Below are 16,541 nucleotides of genomic sequence, written 5' to 3' on the forward strand. Positions count from 1 at the left end.
AAAACACTAACACTTTCTTTTAGAGTGCCTGAACTATAGGTAGAATCATGCCTCAACAGAAGTCAGTGGCAAAACTCCTATTAACGTCATTAGAAGCAGAATTAAGTCCAAAGTCCTTCCCTTTCTATTTATCAGAATGAGCAACATCCTTCACTGTAAAGACATTTTTGTAGGTCAACAATGACAATAAGGAAGGTAACACACAGTGAATAAAAATACATATAGATGACGAAGAGCAATCAAGACTCACTTCAGCTCCCACTGAAGCAATGAAAGTCTGGCCATTCAATAGGTGAGGGCTCAGATCCCCAATGACTGTTGTGGGCACCATCAATACCACAACAGAGAAAACAGCTAATCGGAAAATAGAACCACAATGGATCAACAAAATTTCCTCAACAAGCCAAGAAAATAGACAACACTCAAGTAAAGCCAAGGGCTGACATAATGATGGATGGTCAGATAGTTTCTCCACAAAAAAGAATAACATCCACCCGTAAACAGTAGGGCACACTTCTCAGGACTAAACATAATGGCCAGTCAACAGTAAGGGCTACAAGGAGTGCCAATGATTTTGCTGATCATCTCTATAATTTCTCCTTTCCATGTGTGTGCGTGTGTGTGTGTGTGTGAGAGAGAGAGAGAGAGAGATCCAAATGTAAATAGGAGCTGTGCAAAAATGATGAGGCTTTTTGTGCATTTTTTTTTTGTTTGAATCATTCATCATTTCATTATGGGCCATTTCACAACCCAGACATTTTCCCCCCATTAAATAGCCATTTTCAAATCAGGCAGCAGGCAAAATTTTGCATCCTTTTCATCCAAAGAGATTTTTGTCCAAATGAAATTTTGAAGTATTTGCCTTTTCTTCCCTCAGAACTGAGACCAGTTTTGGAGGGAAAGTAGTTCACTGAAAACAAAACTCCCATTTGTAGTGAATATCTTAAATTTGAGAGAGAGGAAAGGATATTTTTTATTGTTTTGTTTTCCACAATCAAACCATTTCCGAAAATTCAGAATGAAATGGAAAACCTAAGTCTTCAGTGTATTTAATATCACTGCTGTCTTCTCACATGCCTCTAGGTGTAATGGTTACCCTGAGTAAGCAGGGTCTCTTTGGAAGCAAATAGTCCTCTCCCTTGCCACTCCTCTAATTTAACCTATGGACGATTGGAATCTCATCATTAGACTGGTAGATTCAGCCCCATAAAAGAATGCACATAACTCTGAGGCTGTACTTTCTTTTTACCCTGTTCCTGGTTATCTTCCTGATAGGGTATTTAATGAATGAAGCAGAAATGTCTCTGATTGTATTTGGCAAGGGTGTAGCCCATGCACCGAGTTCTGCATTCTCTGAATTGCCCAAGAACATGGGGATTTGACTTGTAGAGATCTTCGTGTTGCTAGACTGAAAAATATGATCACATGAAATCTAGATGACTCTTACAATACTTGGCTCTCCTTGACATTTTCATGCTGCATGAAGCCTCCCTCCCCTGACATGTTACATCCAATTTCCTTCCCATAAAATTCCATCTGCCATTAAATCTTAAATGGAATACCTCCCGGTTAATGCACATAGCATTAATAAAAGAGCTTATTCAGTTTTACAAGCAAATTTACATTTAACTGTCATACTCTTCTTCTGCATGTTCCCTTCCTATTATTGAGGGTTATCTAGAGATTTGTGTCTGGATATAAGCTACATTCTCTATAAGCAGCCTGTTTCCTCCTGTCTGATTCACTGACGGATGGCACTAGACAATTTTGAAGACATTACAATCTACTTCCATGGTAGCAAACCAAGACTGTGATGTCACAAGCATCTGATTCTAAGGTCACTGAAGGACAGAGGTGGAAAAATGGAGGCTGGGTTTGTGACACAAAAACATCAGCATTGGTGGGAAAAGAAATGGCAAAAATGTGCATGGCAGTTTAATTGGGTTGTAGTAAAATGAGATCATGAGTGTGATGAGAGCTGTGTAGCCTACAGCGGAGTGCAGGAGTGAAAGGAGTGTGGTCCATGGAGGAAGCACGGGCCCCCAGAATTGTACAAAATGTGCTCTAGTCACCTTAAATTGCAATCAGCAGGTGTGGTCAACAGAGACTGCATGTTCCAGTAGGCAGGAAATGTCTCATCTATAATAATTCCTTATAATTATTTATGATGACAATATTGGGTTTACTGTTTATTGAATGATTATGGTGGTCTTAGCACTAAACAGAAAGAGTACCTGAAACTGCATGGTGCTGAACATCTGCCAGTCACTGAGTAAGGAAACCACTCCTGGAATGATTGCCCTTTGTATAATGGGGAGGATGACATTTACCTACATAGGAACAAAACTGACATATAGGCACAGTCCTATTTTTGGGTGCTGTGAAGCTGCTATGTCCCCTGCAGGCTACAAGGAGCTCTTGTGCTTCTGAAAGATACAATCCATGGCAACTCCTGAACCCTTTGTGTTGACTAGTGGTGCTAATCTGGTGCAGTCCTAGCATTCAGATGAGTGCAAGCAGAGCTGGGCAGGAAATGGTTTTCCCATCCCACCTGTGGTTATCAGGAGATACATCAAAACTGCCACTTTTCTGCAAACAGTTTTGTTTCAAAGAATCAGCATTTTCCAATGAAAAAAATAATTTGGGTGGGAAATTCCCAACCAGCACAAAGCACAAGGACTGTCTGTGATTCTGTTGTGCTTGAGCACAGAGATGCAAGTGCAATGAAGAAATAAGGTCTTTGCAACTTCTCCATTTCTTGTGCCCTCACATAGGGCACAATCTAGCCATAGCTCCATGAAGCCCTTGGAGCACTGCAGGTGATAATCGCTGTTTGCTGAGTGTCTTCTTTAAACAAGATTTGTAAATATTTTGTTATAAATCTGCAGTGTTAAATATATGCACATGGTATAGCCATACACATAGACAAACATTTGCATGCTTTAATCAGCAAGAGGTAGAGTATTTTGGACAAGCTACATAAATGTCTAAGTTATATGTTGTTTATTAGATGCAGATTTGATTCTGGCCCATATTTATCACAGGTGGTTGCCCCATTAATCAGGATAAAGGTTTTGCAAGATGTATCCAACTACAACAGGTTGTGTCTTTTCTTTCTCTTCCAAGGTCCTAATTTCACACTCACCTATGCCAGCCCTCATTCTCTTCTGCCCATGTGTCCCACTATCTATTGTGGTTTTTCATGAACATCCTTCTTTATTCACTCCCCTCTTTTGCTGGTCCTTCTTGGATCAAACCTGGCTTGCGAGCTGGCTGTCTCAAACAAGGTGGAGGGACAGGAACTGGAACTAACTTTTTTCATCTTAAAGGCTTCACTTCAAGCCATTTTCAATGATGTTCACAGAACAATGAAAAGAAAGTGAGACGGGGACTGCTGGGCCTGTCTGAGAAGAGGAATTGGCAGCCAGAAGGGAGAGCGAGGAAGCTGCAATGCCTTGCTCTTCTTATTTGTAAACAGAATCCCTGTGGGAGCCCTGGATGAGAGAAGCCTTCATTAATTACATCTGAGGAAGAATGTCTGCTTTAGAGCTGGGTAATTTGACACCATTCAGATAGGGTTTAGTTTGCTCTCCCTGAAGCTGTGGCATAGACTCTGGGCTCATCAGTCATGACTGGTGATGAAATGAAGCAGAGCCCATAGGGATATTAGGTATTCTAAAATGTTACACAATAGTAAATCAGAATGAGCTTCATGGTTCATCCAAAATCCAATGCTGAACTTTGGATTCAGTCAAGAAAGTAGCTAATTGCAGTGTACTAACCAAATACCCTACAGTGTTTTGCATAGAAACACCTTCCATAACACCTCTTAGCCAAAGATCTTAAAAGGCTGAACAAACATACTTTAATGAAGGCCGAAAACACACCTCTGTTCAGCAGGCACCATTTAAAACGATGGGCCACAACAAAGAGAAATACATTAAAGAATGTGAGGTGCTCAGCCATACAAGTACCAGACAATGAGAGAGAGAGAACGAGGTCTGAGGTCAGCTGGAGGAAGTTCATAGAGCTTTTGTTTTTAATTTTTAAATCTGGTTTATTATTTCTAAATACACTAGTAGAAAATGCATTTTAATACAGTAACTTGAAATACCTATGACTTGGAGAGTCACCAAAAAACACACACATTATAAAGAGAGGACATTCAGTTTAGCTCAGTCCATAATGATTGACAGATCTTAATTTTATGAAACTGAAGCAGACCGAAAAGATTTTGTTGACTACAGCCTTCATTGAGGGCATACGGGCCTGAAAATCTTCTCCCCTAGAATTACCTCACATGTCTTAAATTAATGTGGAGGAGTTGAGGGCATTCAGCAGGATTTATACCTTGGTTCCAATGCCCATGTGTTTGGTATGGAATGTATATTGTTTAGAAGTCAGAAGATACCTCTCTGATAGGATTCAACTAATTCCATGCTCATGTTTTTCTTCACTGAAGCAGTAAGTCTCTGAACTTTGCTTGAACTTGCAATTCTCAGAACAGTACAGTACATATTTAATGCAATCCATCCTATTCAGATCTAAGTTGTATTTTATTATTTCACAAACCTCATAATCATTTAATATTAAGAAGTTACCTAGCCAGTAATCTGAATGCTGTTAATATACATTCCAGACAGGGACATCCCCTAAAACATTCATCCATCCCCAGGTTTATCCACCAAGTCTGAAAAACAAGAAGGCCAGGACTCTTTCCAGTGGCAAAGCTATGTTCAATAATACATGGTGAAAAGATTGTTTTAAATAATATTTCCATTATTGTTCTGAATATGCCAACAATAGGTGCAATCTTTAGCTCTCTTCAGTGGTAGATTGCGTTTGAATAAAACTTTTCTTGCTGAATAAACAGTGAAATGTATCTCAGGGCTCTAAAAAAGATGCAGTGTTTGCAAAATATTGTTCCATTCGCACAAATTAAGAAAAGGGGCATATGTCAGTTGTTCAGTAGGTGGAAGTCTTCTCCCTGAATTGGTAGTTAACGAACACCTCATCTTGGTGCTAGGGGGAATTGTGCTGTTAAGATGCATACAGTTACTGTTTACTGAGGTATGTTAAAATTCCTATGACCCTTTTGCAAAAGTTAAGGATGTTAATCCTATGGTCCTGGAGAAATCTGGCTACATACAATCTGCAGTGTTTAGTGCATGCAGCTCTCTCCTTCATCTCCTGTCCTTGTTGCAGTGCATTGTTAAATGGCTGCCATGTTCAATTCCAAATTTTATTTCAATAGGGCTGCCTGCAGAGGAAGTTACTATGCAACTCGCACAGTAAGTGTGGCAGAATCAACATCATGGTCTCTCAGGAACCTTCATTCTGAAAAACAGCAGACTCTTTGGTAATCATTCTTTTATGTACATGGGGTGGGGGAGGGCTCAAATCCCTAAGAATATGAAGATATTTGATTTAGTACTGTGATGGGGAGTACAGGATCCACACTGGCAAGGTGAGGGTTAATGAGGATCAGGTTGGCCCCTGCTACCACTGGTAGCAAATGCAGTAGTGGAGAGCAGAGTTAAAAGGAGAAAGCCTAGCTCAGTTTGGCGCTATCCACAAAGAGATCAGAGCTCAGCTTCCCCCTAGGAGAGGGAAACCTATTTGCAGCCAACCATCTGAGACAGCTTGATGCCTGGATGAGCCTCCCAGTGATGGGAAGACCAGGCCCAGAAGGACTAAATAAAAGGACTGGCTGAATGAAGACAAACCATGAATAGAAGGTTAGGGTCCGGCCAAAAATGTCTTGGACAACCCTGTGTTTATAGTATTTCTTTATTTTTGGACTTTAATACCCTGGAAGGGGTGCAACGCAAGTGCACCCAGAAGGCTAGAGCACCACTGCACCAGACCCGTAAGAGGGGGCAATGGACCACTAGAGTCCTCACAACAAAGAGAGTGAATAGTGGGGGACCCAGCAGGGTACCACGGAGGTGAGTCTGTCACAAGTGTGTATACCAAAAAGGTCCATACTTGTGAAAACAAATATTGTTACACCAAGATCCTTGGCTCATAAGTTGTATGAGTGGACAAAAAGTAACACATTGTGAAGTGGGAAATAAAGAAAGAGAGGGATTAAGCAAGTGGATGTTTGCAGATCCTTGCTATTTTAACAGTGGGTTTGGATCGCCAAAAAAGAAGCCAGGATTATACTGGCTGCAAAGTACTCAACAGAAAGGCCATCAGTTCTGGCTGTTAGGATACAGCATGTCTCTCGAGGTAGTGCTGAATGAAAACTGCAAAGGCATTTGCAGTCATTTATAATTGTTGAGAAATTATGCTGCTTTTCATTTTTAACAGCGTAAAAAGCCAGTTTGTTGCCCTCATGGGACAGAAGGCTTTAGAAGAAAAGCAATCTGTAGACGTGGTTTCTTTCTGCTCTACAAACACAGAATAGTCCATCCACAGCTAACTGTAATGGTGTGGAGCTCCCCAGATGAAGCTGAAAATGTGGAAGTCATTATGGCTTTATAAACAAACCACTGTCTGAACCAAAAACTGAATTGGTGTTTGGAATTTTTTTCCCTTTCTTTTTCATTTCATGCCTTATTATCATCAACAAACCCTAAATTATGATACTAAAATATAAAATTACATCTGGCCTACATAAAATTCTCACCATAATTTCAATAGGATATATTCTTCACTTTCTGTCCTAATGTTTTTGCTTGATGTTACTATGTGCCATTGAGTAGTTACCACATTTCAACCCAGAGGTGTCTGATACATAGCCATGTTGCACAGGTCCTTTGGGAGTTTTGTATTGACTTTCAGAGGATCAGCATTGGGCCTTAAAGGCCCAAACCTACCAGGTACCCAGCACCCTCAAAGATGCTTAGAACCTTGCAAGAGGCACTGACATCTTGTAGCACTGGCCCTTGGTTGGAAGGGTAGGGAAAGGTTTTCTCAAAGAAAGGCACTTAACAAATGTGGCCCACTGTTTTCAAAAGTGACTAGTGATTTGGGGAGCTCCCTTTTTTCCCCCTCACTAACTTGAGATAAATGAAAGGGGGCTGATTTTCAGGAACAGCTGAGCATCCATCCTCTGAAAAATCAGGGCCCTTTGGGATTGTCCCAAATTGGCAGCAAACAATTGAGAGGAACCCAAAAGCACTGGTTATTTTTTTATTAGTAGACTTTTGTATTTGTGAATAAAGAGAATTCATGATAGTTTGAATTTTTGAAAACTCTTTTTATTTGGGTTTGTTTTGTTTTTGTGGTGTGAAAATTTGCGATGTGTTAGGATTTCACCCAGGATAGTTCAATCTCTGATCCATTCAGTCTTTGGCTCCTATACGGTGTATCAATTATGATGGTAATATTTTGATAGGTCTGGTAGTGACTGAACTGTGATCACCAACTGGATCTCTAGATGATATGGGTGATTGGTAATTTATACATATTTAAGACAGATAAGCAGATCAACTGACAATAACCAGATGGTAGCAGCTTTTGCTTACTACTGCTTTGCCTTAGGATACGTCTTCTCTGCAGAGTTAGCCCAGGTGATTGGCAGCCAAGTCTGAGCCTAGCCTGGATGTGAGCAGCCAGCAAGACTATACATGAGTTACTGTATTCTCACTGGTGCTACACTCACTTGTGTGCCACTAGAACTTTATGGAGGCATACCCCATGCGTCTTTGTGCTCCAGTAAACCGAACCCCTCTATGATTCTGCCCAGGAAGTTGTGGGAGAACTTGTCTGTCCTTCTGGGATATAGGGGGGAATTGTGGGAAAGCACCGGAGGACTATTGGCACTCAAATAATTTAGCCTGCATCCTCGCTGCAAGGAGGGTGGGTTACCAGCCTCACCGAAAGTAAAACCTGGACTCTAACCCATTCAGCCAGCTAGGTCAAGTTGAAAGCACCACCAACTCCGGCCTGAGGGTTTTATGTGTGGATCAGGGAGTTAGATGCAACACCGAGGTCAGAGTTCAGGCTAACTTTACAGTGAAGATGTACTCTTAGAGGTCAAAATCTCTTTATTTAAAAAAAACACTGAGTTATCTAATAATCCCTCTCTTCTGAAGCATTTTGTCTTTGTAGAGACTTAGCACAAATCACCTGTGGATGAGAACATGAAGTCGCCATAAACAGAGGAACATTCACATTTTCCTGTGGTTGCCCTCTTGAATGCACTCTTTTCTTCTTGGCCTCACGTTCCTTTTTTGGCTTCCCTGGGAAAGAAAAAAAGAATCACATCAGAAAACTATCCTGAGTGGGGAAACAAATTGCCCTAAAGTGGTAATGGCCCCCACCCATTAGAACATAAGAAAATATGAGCTGCAGTCAGGCCAGGGTCCATCTTGCTCAGTGTCCTATCTCCGACAGTGGCCTGTACCAGAGCTTCAGGGGAAGTGTGGGTTCCTTGTTTAATGTATATGGATAACAGATATGTATGGCCACTTGGTGACACTGTTTTTGTTTGTTTGTTTTCTCATTGAAAGACCACATTTTGAAGCTAGCAAATTGTACTTTTTGGAAGGCAGCAAACAGTTTGAATTGGAAAGCTAATCTGTAAAAATAAATACAATCTGTCCATTGTCTACCCTTCATTTGTTCACTGTTCATGAAAATTAGGAGGCACTAAATGATGTACACTGCAGTGAAAGTCCATAACAGTCAGCTCTTTACCATTTATGGTTAGCTCTTAAAGTATTAGTAAGGAGAGTTCAAATCTGCCCCTTCTCTCAGTTTTGAAGGCAATTGAACCACGTGATTCAGCATTGCCTGGTTATCACACTAATTTCAAGTGATTATATCCAATACTGTGTAGTGCCTTGTACACATTCCATTCTGCCATCCAGTATGTCCTTTAATGGTACATACTCATTATATGTAACTCCTAAATCTAATAAAAACCAATTCACTCAAACAAGGTAAAAGCTTTTAAAATCATGGGTTGCCTTAGGAGAAAGGAAAGAGTTGACACTGTGTCTGAAATGCATATGGGGGAAGATTTTAAAAAAGAAAAGAAAGGGAAGAAAAGATACAGCAGCCAATCTCTTTTCTGCCAGATCTTTATGCAGGAAAAGAAAAGGAAAAGAAAAGAAAAAGTTTCCTACCTTTCTGCACACTGTTCTGGCTGTTAGTCCGTATCTAATATCTAAAGGATTCTTTCAAGCATAGAGCCATAGGTTCATATATTTTAAGGTCAGAAGGGACCCCTATGATCATCTTGTCTGACCTCCAGCATAACTCAGGCTATTAAATTTCACCCAGCCATTCCTGCAGTATAGGGAATTATTATTTCCTACTGTGTAAGTGAATGCTATTTAGCCAAAAGTGAATTGCTCAGCTTGTCCTTGGAAAGACCTACTGGACAAGGTGCTAATATCCCTCTGGAAACTCACCCAAATGCTTGCTTTTAGCTGTGGAGACCACTTCTTCACTGAGAGCAAATTGGTCCTTTGGGTTCCCAGTGCTAAATGTGAGCACCTGGAGAATGGAGACTGAGTGAGGAAAAAAACAACAGGCCTTACACAGGTTATATGCCCTGTTCCATTCTATTCACTCCAGTCTGGGAGCTCAATTTAGCAGAAACCTGCTCCAGCCCATTGCTCATAGGGCTGGTCTACAATCAGTGTTTGCACCACTTTATCAGTTTAGGAACAATATAGTTTATATGCCTACACTGATATAAGCATCTTTATACCAGTGTAACTCCGTCCACCCTAGGGGGTTGTCCTGCTTTCACTATATCTGTTTCTAAACAAATATAGGTATAGCAGTACAAAACCAAAGGGAACACTTAGCAGAAAAGATTGGATAGAGTATAGGACATAAAGAAGAAAAGGAGAGAAGAGATGTGAATGTGCGAGGACATATGCAGGGCCTTGAAAATGAGGAGTGTGAAGGAGCAATAATATATATAAACAAATTGGTTTTGAGAGATTATTTCATTCCTTTATTTTGTTTACAACCCAGATCCTGTGATTACCTTTTTATTACTCCTTAATAACTCAGTTTCTTTAAATCTGAATATATGAAGCAGGAGAGAGGAAGCCCTTTCTATTATTATACTGTATCTTATACTTGTACTGTATCTGGTTAAGAAATATGATTATTCAAACAGTTTTCTGTGGGTTTGGCATGTTTGCTCAAACAAAAACAAGAACCTTATGTTGCCAGAGCTACACACTGTGAATGTTGCTGGATTTCCTCTGAAGCTGCTGAGTTGGCACACTGGATTAGACAGTGAGAGAGGACTTAGATTTCTTTATCTAGATTCATGGTTTTAACGTCCCTAGGGCTTGCCTTCAAGTGCTGTTTAACTGTTAGCGCCTTGGTTCAGAAAGTCACTTATGCATTTGTGTAACTTTCAATACATGTAGTAGTCTTAATGAAGTTGACACGTTTAAATAGCTAGCTGAATCAAGGCCTTCATCAATGAAACGTAAGCACATGCTTATGTAGTTTGCTGAACAGGTATGAACGTAAGGACACACATGAGTGCTTTGCTGAATTATGGCCTTTATCATTGTCAGGAAGGAGGCACTGGTATCAAACAGACATTTGACCTCTCCCTTTGGGCCAGTACCTCCACAGACAGCCATCAAAAGGTGGAAAGAGTTAATCCAATTGTATTAGCCTGCTGCAGAAGGATTTATTTCTAGTTCATAACAATAAAATATTCAAAATGAAAATAGAAAACATAATTAAAAGTATAAGTTAATAAAGCTTTCTATGTAATGTTTTATGAACACCCTTTTTTTATCAGAAGGATATGTACACATGCAGCGTAATAGTGTTTTTGATGCTGTTCCCTATTCAAATACACACTGGAAGAAGAAAAATAAAATCCCATACTTTATAATATTTCTCCTGCCTGGTTTTCAACCATCAAAGTCCATATCACTTAATAGAAGGGTCATATTGCCAAGTATGCTCTAGTAATGATAAATAGCAAATATGTGAACTGTGTTGCAAGAACATCCATTATCCCTTTCTTTGATCATTCTTGAATAAGAAAACTCAAGCAATCACTTTTCCCCCTTTGGTAAATAACCTGTTTGCTCTGAATGCCTAAGAAACACCAAGTAAACCAATACTAAATCACTTTGGTACTCTGCCTATCAGCTAAAAAAAATGTTTTCAGGGTAATGTAATTATTTTGGTTATAAGTTCTCATACGTGGAGAAATAGTAAACCAGGTCACTAGTCCATCCAGTGTGCCACCTTAATTACTTGATGAAGGGCAAAATGAATCAAGGAAGCAAATACCTTAACTAAGGGAAAGGTTCAAGAAAAGAAAATGTTTTCTCAGATAACATACATGTGTATGAAAATGAACTGGAGCATATGATCCTCTGCCTAAAATTCCACTGGCACAAAAAGAAAAATGTTCATGACCAGAGGTTATAATCTGGCTTTCAGGGAGCTCTGATAAACTCTGAACCTTTAATCTCTAAAATCTAAAACATGTGCATCTGGCTGCAGGTTGGGCAGTTCCTACAAAGCTTTCACCATGTCTCCTTTGAGCATAGCCCTTGATAATTTTAAGAAATTAAAAGGTGAGATTTTGCTTACTGTGGGGATAAATTGTGAGGCTGGCTGAGACTGCCTCTGCTTTGGTCTGGCACATGCATTATCTGGAAGCCCTTGAAAAAAAACTTTTAAAGAAAGTCATAATTCTAAGATAACTAAATCCAAACAAAGGGAACCATGGAGAATTTTAAAACTCAGATGTCAATTTGTACAACATGTTACCTTGCTAGAGTAGGGTGTTTCTTTTTTATATATGGAAAATAGAATTTGAGGGATTGTGTGTGTGTTTGGGGGGGGGAGGGAGAGACTTACCTTGATCTTATTTTCTTCTGGTCATTTAGTGAATGTACAATAAAGAGAAAAGAGGGGGGGGGGGGGGCTATGGTTAAAACACCGAGGCACTGGCATGGAGCTCAGGAGAGCAGTGTTCACTTCCCTTCTCTTCCACAAACTTTGTGTGTGACTTTCAGAAAGTCATGTGATCCATCTTTGCCTCACTATCATAGCTGTAAAATGGGGATAGCAATATTTCCTTTTCTCCACTGTTTGTCTAGCTTGTCTTTTATCGTATAAAGTGTTTGGGACAGGATCTGTCTCCTATTATGTGAATATTAAGAACCCAGCTCAAGGGGGCCTTGTTATTGGTTGGGGTCTCAAATAACAATAATAATTAATAATAATGCAGACTTCATTGTATAGCTCAGAATCATAGATGAAAAAGGTCTGTTAGATCATGTTGTCCATCATGCACATCAGGATTTCTCCCTGAATTATATCTGTGATTAGTTAGATAGAGTTTTACATGTTTGTATCATTTCTCACTTCTCTTGGGGAATGCTTCAGGGTCTAATAGATCAACCGGTCAGGATTTTTCTTTTCTTTTTCTTTCTTTTCTTTTCTCTTGTGGTTTAGAAAGGCCCTGTAGTAGTTCCGGGGTGGGGCTCGTCCCCTCCTGGGGCGCCTGGAAGCCAGGCCGCCCCGCTGCAAAGCGAATAACAGTTCTGAGCTCAGGCCCTTTGGGCAGGGGCTGAGCACACAATTAACAGTTCTGAGCTCAGGCCCTTTGGGCAGGGGCTGAGCACACAATTAACAGTTCTGAGCTCAGGCCCTTTGTGCAGGGGCTGAGCACACAATTAACAGTCCTGAGCTCAGGCCCTTTGTGCAGGGGCTGAGCACACAATTAACAGTTCTGAGCTCAGGCCCTTATGCAGGGGCTGAGCAGACAATTAACAGTTCTGAGCTCAGGCCCTTGTGCAGGGGCTGAGCAGACAATTAACAGTTCTGAGCTCAGGCCCTTGTGCAGGGGCTGAGCAGACAACAGTCCTGAGCTCAGGCCCTTATGCAGGGGCTGAGCAGACAATTAACAGTCCTGAGCTCAGGCCCTTATGCAGGGGCTGAGCAGACAATGAACAGTTCTGAGCTCAGGCCCTTTGTGCAGGGGCTGAGCAGACAATGAACAGTTCTGAGCTCAGGCCCTTTGTGCAGGGGCTGAGCAGACAACGAACAGTTCTGAGCTCAGGCCCTTATGCAGGGGCTGAGCAGACAATTAACAGCTCCGGCCCTGGGTCAGGGCGGGGCAGCAAACCAATAGTCAGTCAGAGGCCCAGGCCTTGTAGCAGGGGCTGGGTCAGTTTGGGTTAGCCCAGGCCCTAGGTCAGGGCAGGGCAGCCAACGGATAGTCTGTCACGGGCCCAGGCCCCTTGGACAAGGAGGAGGAGAGACTGCCACCCGGCGCGGGGTGGCAGGGGGGAACACAGGCCCGCCCACTCCACTGTGTTCCAGCCCGGGGCCCTATCCGCAGCAGTCCGTCTGCCGCGCAGTCAGTGGGGATCCTGACCGCAACACACTGACATGGGTTCGGGGTCTGCTATCCCCGGGCCACTTCCCATCTCCTCCTCCATGGGTACCTGCTCCTCCTGAGTTCCGTCTGCTGGGTCACAGATCATGGGCTCCTCCGGGCCCCGAGCACCAGGTAGGTCTGTCACTCCCTCTGGGCCCTCGGCGGGGGGAAGCTCAGACTGCTCCTCAGGATACTGGGCTCTCGGCAGGCTCGGCCAGTCCTCCTCAGGGTACCGGGCTCTCGGCAGGCTCAGGTCCGCGGGAGCTCGGGCACCAGCGTCTGTCCTCTCCCGCTGCCGGCCAGCTACTGAGCGCTGGGGCCTGGCCTTTATACTTCCTGTCCCGCCCCTTGACTTCCGGGGGGCGGGGACAGGCCGCGGTGGCTCCGCCCACTCTGGCGGCTTTTCTGGCTCATCCCTTCCTGGGGCGCCTGGAAGCCAGGCCGCCCCGCTACACGGCCCCCCCCTCAAGGCTGGCTCCCGGGTACTGGGGCCAGACCCTTCCATACCTCCTAGGCGGGAAAGGAAGTCGGCGTTTGCGTGGTCTCTCCCAGCCCGATGGCGAACGGTGAAGGCATAAGGTTGCAGCGCTAAGTACCACCGCTGCAGCCGCATATTATGGTCCTTCATGCGGGCCAACCACTGGAGAGCAGAGTGGTCGGTGACCAAGATGAAAGGGGCTCCCAGGAGATAGTACCGCAGGGCGTCACAAGCCCACTTCGCGGCTAGGGCTTCCTTTTCCACCACGGCATAGTTCTTTTCTCGGGGGAAGAGCTTCCGACTGATGTAAAGGACCGGGTGCTCTTCGCCGCCAACCTCTTGGGAGAGGACCGCCCCGAGACCCACCTCCGAAGCGTCGGTTTGCAGGATGAAGGCCTGCTTGAAATCGGGGCTATATAAGACTGGCTCTTGACACAGGCTTGTCTTGAGGGCTTGAAAGGCTTCGTCACACTCACGGGTCCAGACCACTTGCCGGGGGCTTTCCTTCGTTAAGAGTCCCGTCAAGGGGGCTGCGATCGCCGCAAAGTGGGGAATGAAGCGTCGATAATACCCCGCTAGCCCCAGAAACTGGCGTACTTGCCGTTTCGTGGTGGGCGGGGGGCAGGTCGCAATGGCCTGCACCTTGTCCACCAGCGGTTTCACCTGGCCGTGCCCGATAGCGTACCCCAGATACTTAGTTTCTTGTCGGCCGATGCAACACTTCTTCGGGTTGGCCGTTAACCCGGCGGCCCGCAGGGACCTCAGGACGGCGGCGACCTGTTCCAGATGGTTTTCCCACTGCGGGCTGTAAATGACTACGTCGTCCAAATAGGCCGCCGCGTAGTCTTGGTGGGGGAGGAGGAGGCGGTCCATCAGGCGCTGAAACGTGGCCGGGGCTCCGTGGAGGCCGAAGGGCATTCGAGTAAACTGGTATAGGCCCGTAGGGGTGGCGAATGCAGTTTTCTCCCTTGAAGTAGGATCCAGGGGGATTTGCCAATACCCCTTGCTGAGGTCCAGGGTCGTGATGTAACGAGCTCCACCTAACCGAGCCAACAGCTCGTCTATCTGGGGCATGGGGTAGGCATCGAACTTGGAGATGGCGTTCACACGTCTAAAGTCGATGCAGAACCGTTGGGAGCCGTCGGGCTTCGGTACCAATACGATGGGGCTTCGCCACTCGCTGTGCGAGGGTTCAATCACGCCCAGGTCCAGCATCGCCCGTACTTCCTCATCCACGGCGCCTCTCCGGTGATAAGGCAAGGGTCTGGTCGCGCCGCGAATCACCACCCCAGGCTCCGTTTGGATCCTATGGTACACCAGGGAGGTGGCTCCTGGTTGGGCAGTGAAGGTGTGACGGAATGCTCGTAGGAGGCACCGGGTTTGCTTGAGTTGTTCCTCCGTCAGGGTCTCCCCAAGTTGGGGTTCCTCAGGGTCCCGGGTATGGGCTACCTGGGGCCCTAGCTCGGGCTCTGGTGGGTAGGGGTTAATCAAAAGCCCTTCTCGTTCCCGCCAGGGCTTGAGCAGGTTGATGTGGTACTGCTGTATCCGCTTCTTTCGGTCGGGCTGGTCGATCTCATATGTAACCGGGCCCACTTTCCGGACCACCTCGTATGGTCCTTGCCAGCGAGCCAGAACCTTCGACTCACTGGAGGGGAGAAGGAGTAATACCCGGTCTCCGGGTAAGAAGTCCCGTGCTTGGGCGTCCCGGTTGTAGGCCTGGGCTTGCGTCTCCTGGGCGGCTTTCAAATTCTCTTGGGCCCGGTCTCCCGCTTGCTTAAGACGCTCCTGGAGCTGGATCACGTACTTTAAGAGTCCCTGGGCCGGTGACGGGGTTTGCTCCCAAGTTTCCCTCACTAGGTCCAATAGGCCTCGCGGTCGACGGCCGTAGAGCAGCTCGAACGGCGAGAATTTCGTCGACGACTGGGGGACCTCTCGGACCGCTAGGAGCAAGGGTGGGAGTAGCTGGTCCCATCGGCGAAGGTCTTCCGGGGGAAACTTACGGAGCATGTCTTTTAAGGTCCGGTTAAACCTCTCGACCAGCCCATCCGTCTGGGGATGATAGACTGACGTTCGCAGTTGCTTGACCCCCAGAAGCTCACACACCTGGCGGAGCAACCGCGACGTAAAGTTTGTCCCTTGATCCGTGAGGATCTCGCGGGGTAGGCCGACACGGGCAAAAATCTTCACTAGCTCATCAGCGATGGTGCGGGCTGTAATGTTCCGGAGGGGAATTGCCTCGGGGAACCGGGTAGCATAGTCCAACATCACCAAGATGTATTGAAACCCTGCACTGCTTTTGGGAAGGGGCCCCACTAGGTCCATGGCCACGCGCTCGAAGGGTGTCTCAATCAGGGGCATCGGGATCAACGGGGCCTTGGGAGTCCGGGCCGGGGCAGCCAACTGGCAGCGCGGGCAGGAATTACAGTAGTTCTTCACCTCCTGGTACACCCCTGGCCAGAAGAAGCGTCCCAAAATCCGGGCCAGGGTTTTCTCGTGACCGAGGTGCCCAGCCGCGGGGACGTCATGGGCCAACTTCATGACGGACTGTCGATGAGGCCGGGGAACGAGGAGTTGGGTTCGGGTCTCCCCCGTGTGGGGGTCCCGCTCGACCCGATACAGGCGGTCTTGCCGCAACTCAAAGTGTGGCCACTGGGCCGCTCGACCGGGGTCGAGGATAGTCCCATTCGCCATGGCCAATTGTTCGTATACTCGCTGAAGAGT

The sequence above is a fragment of the Malaclemys terrapin genome, chromosome 4 (genome assembly GCF_027887155.1).
Source record: "Malaclemys terrapin pileata isolate rMalTer1 chromosome 4, rMalTer1.hap1, whole genome shotgun sequence".
Taxonomy (NCBI): Eukaryota; Metazoa; Chordata; order Testudines; family Emydidae; genus Malaclemys; species Malaclemys terrapin.